Below are 9,959 nucleotides of genomic sequence, written 5' to 3' on the forward strand. Positions count from 1 at the left end.
AGCTTGAGCCTCTGTCTCAAAAAAAAAAAAAAAAACAATCTGTAGCTTGCTCTTCCCCACCCAGCCAGCAGCCCCTGTGCCCACCCCACCCCCAGTCCCATTAGGACTGTTCGCTTCCTTGGAAGGGATTTCACTATTTCCCCATCTCTGCTCTCAATGGAGATGGAAAGGAAGACTGGCCCCTCCAGAAGTCCTGGGGATTCCCTGCTAATCCCCTTGTGACACCTTGCCTCATGATCTGGCTGTCTGAGCTCCCCATTTATACCTAAGTTTAACTAAATGCAGCCAATGCCTGACCAGACAGAGAGCAGGGACCTCAAGCTCCAAGAAGAGCAGAAAGAACAGGGACTGGACACAGAAGGAAGAAAGAAGAGGGGCTAGAAACGGACAGTAACTGATCCCCACCTACCCACCAGGGACTCTGCTGGGCCATTATGGTATCATTTATTCTGACAACCCCACAGGATAAGGGATGTAATCCCTGGTTTATGCATGAAAACACTGAGGCCTCGAGAAGTGGCTCAATTTATCAAGCTCCTCAGAAGCGAAGGTGAGGTTAAAATCCAGGTCTACCTGACCCCCAAGGCCTTGCTGGGTCATGAGCTCCTGGACAATGTTTTGTGACACCATACTATCAAGTGTTCTCAGTAGCTACCCAGAAAGAGCTGAAATTTCTCTCCTGAGGGCCCAAATGAACAAGGTCAAGGCTAAAAGGGATCAATGCAAAGTCATGCCCTTAATTTCAAAACATCATTTGCACAGCGCAGAACGAGGTCCTAGTTACTGGCCAGCAGCTCATTATCATGTTGTCATCACATAGTGTTGCCGCTGCCGCCTCATGTTTCCATAGCACTTTCAGTTTGTGAAGTCCCTTCCCTTGCTGCTCTGCTCTGATTGGTGGTACAAGGCTTGGCGGAGCGAGGTGTCTATCAGCAGGGTATATGTAACCAGTGTGTTTGGCTGCCTGTAAGCCTAGTGCACTATTTGTTTGCATTAATCCAATGTAATATCAGCTCGGCGCCTGTGGCTCAAGCGACTAGGGAACCAGCCACATACACCAGAGGTGGCAGGTTCGAACCCAGCCTGGGCCTGCCAAACAACAATGACAACTATAGCCAAAAAATAGCTGGGCATTGTGGCAGGCACCTATAGTCCCAGCTGCTTAGAAGGCTGAGGCAGGAGAATCACTTGAGCCCAAAGAGTTTGAGGTTGCTGTGAGCTGTGATGCCACAGCACCCTACCGAGGTTGACATAGTGAGACTCTATCTCAAAAAAAAAAAAAAATCAAATGTAATGTCAACGGATTTTGTGCAGAGCCACTGTGTGGAATGTATTCATCTCATTTAATTCTCACAACAACCCTATGGAATCGTGACTATTATAACCCCCGTCTTACAGATCAGAAAACCAAGAGGTGAAGAAAGTTGGCACACAGCTAGTACGTAATAGAATTAAGGCTTCTGTCTGATAAATATCAAGAAAACTGTCATTCTGAATGTCTCAGACCCCTCTGGAGTCATGTGTCCTTTTGGGAGTGCCATCCTTAAGGGAGACAACGCCACCCAGAGGAATAAGAGACTCAGGAGGGACACCATCCCCCTAAGGCTCATTTGAAGGGACTGAGAATATTTACCCTGGAGAAGAAAATCCTCAGAGAACATACAATTGTTATTTTTAAGGGCAGAAAGTTTCTCTGCAAGGGAACAGGTTGGATTCTGCAGGGCAGTTACCAACCTACAGTCAGCTGCTTTCGCCCCCTATTGGTGGGAGGTAAAATTGATGTGTCCATGCCAGTTGCCCTAACTGTTCCATCCATGAAGTTTGAGTTTAATCTTTTGTTCACAGAAGTGCTTTCAATCCTGACAGGTTGTCGAGAGGAAGAGGGTGGGAAGGGAATTCAGACCAATGGGTAATAATTACATGGCACCAACAAGAAAGTTAATTTTCTGATGATTAAAACATCCCAATAACCCAAAGGGCTGGGTGGGAGTAGTGAGGCACTTGTCTATGGAGGGGATCGAGTCATGCTGAATCTCCCATCTCTCAGGTGATTGGGAGATATTGATCCCAATGTTTGGGTGGGTTGGGAGCTTTCATGGGTTACCTCCTCTGAATTACAGTTGGTCCTTTGAGGAGAGGTCGCCAGGGTTGTTTGTTTCTTTTTTGTCTTATTCAGGAAGGCATTTGGAACTCATAAGGAAGGGGGGTAGCCCTGGGACAGAGCAGGAGAGGAGATATTTGGGACAGGTGGTGGTCTGGCAGCATTTATCTTCCAGATTCAGCTCTGATGCTTGACCAAGATCTAGTCAGCGAGGGTTGGGCCGTGACCCTCCATCACTTCCCAAACTGACCTCCCACACAGGGCCATTATAAACAACCCAAGGGAACAACAGTTCTTTGTAAATTCTGTAAATGTGATTGAGGGTTGGCTGAAGACAGACGTTCAGAATGCGGCCAGGGGCAGGGACAAGTCAGGTAGGAGTCAGAGTTGGGGGCCCAGGGCAAGGGCTCAGGCTCTGTCTGCTGAATCCCCACCCATGTGGATTTTCTCATCCAAGCCCTCGTTGATTTGGCCCTCTAGGCTGGGCCCCTGTACCTTGTGAATTCACTGGGAAGTAATCGAGTGAGGGTTTTTGGAAAAGAGGCTGTGAAATTGGGCAAACCCTGGCTAGAGTCCTAGCATGCCCCTCATATTAGCCTTGTGAAGTTAGGTTGGTTTCTTCTCTGCTTTGAGCCTCAGTTTCCTCATCTGTAGAATGGATGTGGTGATTGTGACCTCCTTACTAGATAGGTATAAGGATTATTATTATTTTTATTTTTTTGAGACTGAGTTTCACTATGCCGCCCTCGTGGCGTCACAGCTCACAGCAACCTCTAACTCTTGGGCTCTTGGATTTGAGCGATTCTCTTGTCTCAGCTTCCCAAGTAGCTGGGACTACAGGTGCCTGCCACAATGCCCAGCTATTTTTTTGTTGCAGCTATCATTGTTGTTTAGCTGGCCTGGGCCTGGTTTGAACCTGCCAGCCTCCGTGACTGGGGCCAGTGCCCTCACCACTGTGCTATAGGCACTGAGCCAGGTATAAGGATTAAATGAGATCTTTTTTTTTTTTGAGACAGAGTCTCACTATGTTGCCCTCAGTAGAGTGCCGTAGTGTCACAGCTCACAACAACTCAAACTCTTGGGCCTAAGAGATTCTCTTGATTCAGCCTCCCAAGTAGCTGGGACTACAGGCACTCACCACAACACCCGGCTATTTTCTGTTGCAGTTGCCACTGCTGTTTTAGCTGGCTGGGGCCAGGTTCAAACCTGACACCCTCAGTATATGGGGCTGGCGCCCTACCCACTGAGCCATAGGTGAGATCTCGAACCTAAAGTACTGAGTATATATGTTATTATTATTACTAAATTAACATATGTTATTATTATGAAATTAACCTCTGTCAATGAAAACCAGCCTTGTCGTCCCTATATTCTCCTCATTTCTATGGCCAGGGTTCCTGGTCACAGACGTGTTTGGTACTAAAATCTCCCTGCTGGACCTCACTTGGTTAACAATTGCTAGGGGCCCACATGAAAACACCCACATCCCTGGCTGTTGCTGTTCCACCATTCTCCCTCCCACCTTCTCTAATGTAGCAGAAACAGAGATGTATTATAATCGAAAGCTCTAGATGACTCACTGTTCTTTCAGAAAGAGTAACTGGACTTATCTGAAAGGCAGTCTGCCCTTGGAACTCGGTACCCAGGAGATCACCCCTAAAGGACTGCAGAGAGCCTGTGACCCGGTGGCTTTAGGTGGCTTAATTACTGGTCAGTGTGTGTGTCTGTGTGCGCACATGTATGCATGTATATTTGTGCGGTGACGGGTCATGACCCCACTAGGTGTGTATTAGGGCCAGGCCAGTACAATGGGAAGGATATACAGACTTTGCAATTTGCAAGGCCTGGGTTCAAACATCAGCTCTGCACCTTGTGAGCTATGTGAGCACAGAGAGGTAGTTTTATACTGCCGAGTCGTCGGGTGCTCATTTGAAACAAGGGGAAAGGAAAACCTATCTTACAGGCTGGGCGTGTCGACTCACACCTATTATCCTAGCACTCTGGGAGGCTGAGGTGAGTGGATTGCTTGAGCTCAGGAGTTAGAGACCAGTCTGAGGGAGCGTAAGACTCCATCTCTACTAAAAATAGAATAACTGACCTGTTGTGTGGCATACATCTGTACTCGAGAGGCTGAGGCAAGAGGATTGCTTGAGTCCAGAAGTTTGAGGTTGCTGGGAGCTATGACACCTTGGCATTCTAGCCAGGGGCAACAGAGTGAGATTCGGTGTAAACAAACAAGCAAAGAAACCTATCTTACAAGGCATTTGTCTAAATGCCTTAATCAGACAAATGATTAAATGAGGGCATGGATAGCAAATATCTGACCCAAGGTCCTGGCATTGGCAGGCACTCAGGTGGTGGCTTTTGTCACTTTTGTGCATGCTGTTTCAATGGTCAGTGTGTCCCTGGTAGGGTTTGAGTTATCCAGAGATTGTGCCACTGTTTCTCTCACTAAGTCACCCTGGATCAGTGGCCACTTACTTGCGTCTCTTTTCTGGTTTTTTATTTTTTTTTTAGAGACAGAGTTTCACTCTGTTGCCCTCAGTAGAGTCCTGTGGCAACCTCCAGCTCTTGGACTTAGGCGATTCTCTTGCCTCAGCCTCCTGAGTAGCTGGGACTACAGGCGCCTGCCACGACTCTTGGCTATTTTTTTGTTGCAATTTGGCCAGGGCCGGGTTCAAACCTACCACCCTTGGTATATGGGGCCAGCGCCCTACTCACTGAGCCACTGGCGCTACCTGATCTCTTTTCTGCTTTTAAAAAGAATTGTAAGAAAACCTCACTGGTGAGTCTTTTCAGCTTGACATCAGTGCAGACAGGAGCAGAAGGTTTACGGACACGCACACTAGTGTCCTGTGCATGTGGGATCTCTGTATTGGAAAGGGCAATGGCATGGTGGTGGGGCGGGAGGGTCTCTCTTCTTGAGAACAGAGGTGGGGAGTGTAAGGGTGGAGAAGACTTTCCTCCCAAATTCTCAAATTTGTCCATGCTTATTTTTATAGAAAGAGTTTTTCCTGGTTTTGAGCTCCATATCTCCCCCCACCCCCGTCTCCAATTTAGTTCTACAAATACTTACTAATCCTCACTGTAATACTTAAAGCTGCCATTTATTGAGCACTTAAAAGTGTTTTCCACAACTTGCCTCTCCCCCTCAGCTCTTCCCGGGAAAGGCAGCTCATTTTACAGTTGAGCAAATGAAACTGGGGGAGATTTAGTCACTCACGCCAGTCTTTCTACTGGCAAAGTTGAGAAGGAGCTGCCGCTTATCTGGGGAGGTAGAAGGAGAGGAAAAAGAATAAGACCTCTACCCTCAAAGACCTGACAATGAATATGCAACGATAACTGTCAGACGGAGCAACTGAGACCCCTGCTGTGGTGCTGTGTCTAACCGGGCCTGGGGACAGTCTTCTTGAGAGGGTGACTGGGCTGAGTCTTGGAGGGTGCAGTTTAGTTTGTTGGGGAGCAGTGAAGCCCCGGCAGGGAGGCAGATTGGCAGGTACACTGGGAAGTCAGGCAGAGTGATGCAGGGTTCCCAGTGGGAGCCTATGTCAGGGGAGTCTTCAGGAAGAGGGACAGACAGAGCTGAGGAAGGTTAGGCAGACCCCAGATGCAAAGGAGGGCAGAGATGGTTGGCGAAGGCAGAGCCCATCCTGTGGATGAACATGGCCAGGTAGCAGAGCGCCATGCCTCCTCTTTCTGTGAGACTCTCAGAGCCCCAGTCTGGGTGCGGGAGGCCTGGCTCCAGTGGATGTCTCAAGTGCAGGGCTGAATTCTGTGCCCATCAGAGCTAGGAGGGCAGGGCAGCTGCACCTGAGAAACTGGGACTCTCTGGAGAGGCTGACTGTGGGGCTGGCAAGGCCAAAACCCGGGGCAGCCGGCCCAGGGACCGCAAGACCAGGTATGATGGGGAGGGGGAGCATCTCTTGCAATTAGGCAGAGATTGGTGTGAGCAGCTGGGAGGCTGGAGACACGGTGGGAACAGCTTTCAGAAGCATGGGCGAGGGGAGATGATTGCTTTTTGACTCCAAGAATGATGTGATCAAATCTACAACCCATCACTTTCACTAGAATGTGAACTCCCTCAGGTGGGGAGTTTGTCTCTTCTGCTTCACCTGTGTCCTCCCAGCATTTCCCACAGCAACAGTCGCTGCATGGGGACAAGGCTGATAATTGGCTTAGTTCAGAGGCAGAACCACAATATATGCAATGTTTATGCATAAACATGCATGTAGGAAACTTTTTTAAAAAAACATGCTGTTAAAAGAATTTTTAATGTATGAAACTAAATTCTCTCAGTGACATAGATATACACAGGTTACTTTCTTAGATCAAAATCATGGCTAAATTCACTTTTAAATATAAGGTTCCAAGATACTGGGCCAGCCATCTGTACCTCGAACAGCTTTTCATCCTAGTAAGAGTCCCTACTTCAACAGCCTGTGCTAATTCCATCATAATATTCATCACAAAGTTGTCTAACTGGCTCGGCGCCTATAGCTCAACCGGCTAAGGCGCCAGCCACATACACCTAAGGTGGCAGGTTTGAATCCCCAGCCCGGACCCGCCAAACAACAATGACAGCTACAACCAAAAAATAGCCGGGCGTTGTGGCAGGCGCCTGTAGTCCCAGCTACTTGGGAGGCAGAGGCAGGAGACACGCTTGAGCCCAGGAGTTGGAGGTTGCTGTGAGCTGTAATGCCACGGCACTCTGCCCAGGGGGACAGCTTGAGGCTCTGTCTCAAAAAAAAAACAAAAAAACCCCAAAAAAACAAAGTTGTCTAACTACCGGTTTACCAGTCTCCCATTAGACTGGGGGCTACCAAGAGCAAGGCCTGTCCACTGCACTGTGTCTTGAATAGGACACAGAGCAACTTCCTTGCAATGAGTAATGAAGATTTCTACTCCACAGTCTGCATGTGTCCATCAAATATTCTTGTCTATAGTCTGACTTAAAATCCTCAAATTTAAATCAGAAAATTATACAGAGCGTATGCTAAATCATTTTAAAAACTGAACCTCTGAGGCATTTTATTATAAAAAGTTGGCGCTTGTATACATAAACTAATATGAACTTAAAACTCATTATAAGTTTACTTCCTTTTTTAACTTGACCTTCATCTTTGGCTTCGTTGATTTGGGCTGCTATATAAGGAGATCCTCCTTTGGGTGATTTAAGAGCATAAATCATTGATAAACATCTCTTCTTTTCACTTTATTGGCAGTAGGGCTTACACCTAGTATTAATGCTCCTTCCTAATTTGTCATTTGGGGATCAAACCCACATCTGTAATAGCCACCACTAAAGGCAGATTTGGGCAGCCTTTGAAAAACTTGTTTTACTTGAGGCTCCATGTGCTTCACAGCTTGCAAAACGTAACAGCCTGCAAATCCTGCAGCAGTAATGGTTAGTCCAGCTGCTACCCCTATATTGGCCACCGCTCCAGCTCAGCTCCCCGGCCTCCACCGGGAGCGCGTATCATCCCAGCCAAAAGGTCTCGGCCACTAACTACACGCCTTTAGCAGAGAGCAATGCAGCTGCAGGCCTGTAGTAAACATTTTAAAACTTTGATGAGGTTGGGCATAGTGGCTCAGAACTGTAATCCTAGCACTCTGGGAGGCTGAGGTGGATGGGTTGCTTGAGCTCAGGAGTTTGAGACCAGCCTGAGCAAGAGCAAGAGCCCGTCTCTAAAAATAGCTGAGCATTGTGGCAGATGCCTATGGTCTCAGCTGCTGGGAAGGCTGAGGTAAGAGAATCACTTGAGCCCAAGAGTTTGAGGTTGCTGTCAGCTATGATGCCATGGCACTTTACCCAGGGCACAAAGTGAGACTGTCTCAAAAAAAAAAAAAAACTTTGATGAGACCTACACACAAATGGTCAAAGCAGTAGTTACTTGGGGAAGGGAGGAAATGGGATTAGGGTAAAACACAAAAGGGACTGCAACTGCTTCTGATTTGTTTTTCTTATAAAGAACTCCGCTCAGTGCCTGTGGCTCAGCAACTAGGGCACTGGCCACATACACCAGAGCTGGTGGGATCGAACCTGGCCCGGGCCTGTCAAACAATAATGACAACTGCAACCAAAAAATAGCTGGGTGTTGTGGTGGGTGCCTGTAGTACTCAGGAGGCTGAGGCAAGAGAATCGCTTAAGTCCAAGAGCTTGAGGTTGCTGTGAGCTGTGATGCCAAGACACTCTACCGAGGGCGACACAGTGAAACTCTGTCTCAAAAAAAAATGAAGAACTGAAGACTGTATGCTGTAAACATTTGTTATATTTGAGGGATAGGTTCACAGGTTCCTGTTGTATTCATCTTCATAATTTAGAAAATATTTCTTACTTAAAAAAATAAGTTTATGGCTCGGCGCCTGTGGCTCAAGCGGCTAAGGCGCCAGCCACATACACCTAAGGTGGCGGGTTCGAATCCCCAGCCCGGGCCCGCCAAACAACAATGATGGCTGCAACCAAAAAATGGCCAGGTGCTGTGGCGGGCGCCTGTAGTCCCAGCTACTTGGGAGGCTGAGGCAGGAGACTCGCTTGAGCCCAGGAGTTGGAGGTTGCTGTGAGCGTGATGCCATGGCACTCTACCCAGGGGGATAGCTTGAGGCTCAGTCTCAAAAAAAAAAAAAAAGTTTATGCATAATTTTTTTTTTTTTTTGTAGAGAATCTCACTTTATCGCCTTCCGTAGAGTGCTGTGGCGTCACAATTCACAGCAACCTCCAACTCCTGGGCCTAGGCAATTCTCTTGCCTCAGCCTCCTAGTAGCTGGGACCACAGGTGCCCGATGCAACACCCGGCTATTTTTTGGTTGCAGTTTGGCCGGGGCCGGGTTTGAACCCTCCACCCTTGGTATATGGGGCCGGCGCCCTACCAACTGAGCCACAGGTGCTGCCCACGCATAATTATTTTTAATGTCTGGACTATCTCTTCTCCAGTATGTCTGTGTTGAGGACTTAGGGCTTCTTAGGATTACAAATAAGCCCACTTAAATCCTCTTGATACAGATTCTTCATGGGTCAAAGTGCTACTCTGAAATAATGAAGCAAAACCTGGTTTGTCTTCCTGCTTTTCTTGATCAATTACTTATAATATGATTGTGCTTAGAATATAATTCTTGGTGGGGGATCTCAACACCTCTTTCTGGTGGCCTAATGTAATGTTACATTAACTTGCACTTAATTAATTCCTGTCCCCTTGAGGACTCTGTGTCCCCCTGCCTCTCTGCCCCAACTGTGCCCATCCTTCCAAACCTGTGTATCTCTTCCATGAAAACATTGGGGTTTTTTCTGAGCCAGAATCTCATTACATCACCCTGGGTGGAAAGCCATGGCGTCACAGCCCACAGCAACCTCAAACTCCTGGGCTTAAGCAATTCTCTTGCTTCAGCCTCCCAAGTAGCTGGGATGACAGGTGCCTGCCACAATGCCTGGCTATTTTTTTGTTGCAGTCGTCATTGTTGTTTGGCTGGCCTGGGCAGGGTTTAAACCCACCACCCTTGTGCATGTGGCCGGCGCTGTAACCATTGTGCTACGGGCGCCGAGCCCATGCAAACATTCTTTCCAGCCCAATGGCACATGTCACCAACTACTTAACAATCACAGTTAACTTTTTCTTTTTTTTTTTTGCTTCATTCGATGAATATAACTTTTGTAAGTAGAAATGCTATTTCAGACATTGTTTGCCAGGTGGACAAAGGCTCACTAGAATGGGAAATAGATATCTGGTTAAATTCTTCTAGCTAAACTTGGGGTTCCCTGTGCCTTTGGGGCCTTCAGTTTTCATCAGTAAAATACCAACAATAACTGACCTCACAGGTGTCCCAGAAAATTGATTTAGATATTTTGTATGAAATAGAGAAGGAG

At 47.5% G+C, this 9,959-nt stretch overlaps 1 protein-coding gene and 1 pseudogene across 2 annotated transcripts in view; one reads left to right on the forward strand and one right to left on the reverse strand.

Moving 5' to 3' along the window:
* LOC100958759 overlaps positions 1-9,110 on the reverse strand; it is a 31,458-nt pseudogene extending 22,348 nt beyond the window's left edge.
* The window catches only part of NCMAP (non-compact myelin associated protein), a 43,142-nt gene that overhangs the window by 22,162 nt on the left and 11,021 nt on the right, over positions 1-9,959 (forward strand). The window contains exon 1 of one of the 2 annotated variants that reach the window (XM_023519113.1): positions 2,441-2,475. The exons of the other annotated variant lie outside the window; for it this stretch is intronic. The gene's annotated coding sequence lies outside the window, so the exon portion shown is untranslated. Of the gene's footprint in view, positions 1-2,440; positions 2,476-9,959 lie in introns of those variants that run through there. 2 annotated transcript variants of the gene reach the window in all.

This window comes from Otolemur garnettii, unplaced genomic scaffold, assembly GCF_000181295.1.
Source record: "Otolemur garnettii isolate 467f Iridium unplaced genomic scaffold, OtoGar3 scaffold00156, whole genome shotgun sequence".
NCBI classification, from domain to species: domain Eukaryota; kingdom Metazoa; phylum Chordata; class Mammalia; order Primates; family Galagidae; genus Otolemur; species Otolemur garnettii.